This window comes from Neurospora hispaniola (assembly GCF_033458365.1).
Source record: "Neurospora hispaniola strain FGSC 10403 chromosome Unknown B0T23scaffold_15, whole genome shotgun sequence".
NCBI lineage: Eukaryota > Fungi > Ascomycota > Sordariomycetes > Sordariales > Sordariaceae > Neurospora > Neurospora hispaniola.
Window position 1 is genome coordinate 81,721 of NW_026944420.1, and position 2,060 is coordinate 83,780.

Here is a 2,060-nt window from a genome sequence, read left to right on the forward strand (position 1 = left end):
ATATAGAAGAGTATAAAACCATCCTTCGATATAGGTAAAAGTGTAGTAGGGAATCTAATATAGTAGGCGGAATTCCTAACAATTCTAATCCTTAATAACGTTTACTATACGGGGTAATACAAGTATATTTAAATAAATATTACTCTTAAAATTGAAAGTAGGTCTATAATTGGTAATTTACTAAATACCCTGCCGAATTACTATAAGGGATTGAATAAGCCCCAAAACTAAATTAATATTAAAGGTAATTATAGATAATAGTACAGTAATAGTAATTATATTATTAAAATATTTTAGGTAAAGCCGGGGAGGAATACTACTATTAGCTAACCCTTCAAATACTTATTAGCAATTGAATTGTAAGTTGTAGTCTAGGAGTCCCAGACGTCTACTAATTAGAATTAATAATAGTAGGAGGCTCGAAAAAACTAATATCCGCAATTCATCCTAATTATTATTCCCTTAGAATTTACATAGTAGGTCTTCATTAATAGTATTTTAGTAATAATAGCGGTAAATATCTCTCTCCGACAGTAAAGGTAGTATTTTACCCTCTAAGACTATAATAATATCCTATAAATTATAATAGTTAGTATTAACGCCGAAGTCGTTATATTTGGACTTTAAGTATTAAAAGCTATATTCCTATTAGTAGGCTTCGAATCCGCAATTTAATATTATTCTTAGCTCTTTAATAAATTTTATTATAATATTATTTAATACTTTCAATAGGCGCTTTTTACTTTTATTACTATTATAATTATTATAATTATTTAATATTAATAGTAGAGGGCGTAGTGGTAGATTTTAGACCTTTAATAGTATAGGCGGCATTTAATGCGGAAGGGCGCCGTTTTTAGAAATATTACTATTGCCTATTCTACGTTAGCGCCGGCGTATATTATTAGTAATATTATTCTTGCTATTATTACTATTATTACTATTATATCCATTGTTATTATTATTATTACTATTAATTTAGCCCGGGGCGTTAGTAGTAACATTATACTATTATTCGTCGCTAATAACCTTAAAAGTATTATAAAAGTATTATTATTCTTATAATATTATTTCGGGTTCTTCTAGCAGTATAGACAACCTTAGTCGGTTAAATACAGCATCGAATTAATTTATACGCTTATTAATTTATTAATTAGAATTAGTTAGTATTTACTTCCCTTTATTCCTATTAAGGAAGGTATATATTTTACCTCTTTTTTATTTATTACTTTAACTTACTCCTCTTCTCTCTCTCCCTCTATTTCTATATATTTTCTTTCTTTTTCTCCCTCTATTTCTACATCCTTTATTTCTATTTATATATCTTCTAAAAGATTCTTCCTTAATAAATTTGTAGTAGTAGAATTATTATTATTATTTTTAATATAATCGCTAATATTAGAGAAAGGCTCTTCGATATTTAGATTAGCGTAATTAGAAGTAATATTAATTATTTAGGGTATTTTACCGCCGCTCCTCTCTATTTCTATACTAATTTTATTTTTATAATTTAAATTAAAGAGATATAAGAGTAGGTTAATAGGTTGGATACTTCTAGGTTCTAGGAGGTTTAGCAATTGAATTAGGGTTTTTATTATTAGTATCGGTAATTAGCTAGAATATTAGTCTAATAGTAGTATTATAAATATTAACTAGGTCTTAAATAGCGGGAAGTATTTATAATAGTGTAGGGAGAATAATCAAATAGTAGAATATTTACTTATATTTATAACTAATATTTTAAGTATAATATTTATATACGGGAAATAAGATTATAATGCGGGGTTAATATTAATATTAACCAACGTATTAATTTTAAAGGCGTTGGAGCCGGGTAGAGCGTTTAGTCGATAGTAAAGAAAATTTAGTTATTATTATTATTACTTTCTTACCTCTTTTCGCTCCCTCCTTTTCTTCTCTTTATATTCTCATTTTACTTACCGAGCAGCCTCCTTTTTTTCGGGCGTTATATTATATTTCTTATATCTGCCTATTATAAACGTTTGCGAAAGTATTAAAAAGAAAGGAACTAAAGAGTATTAATTATAAATAATAACTTC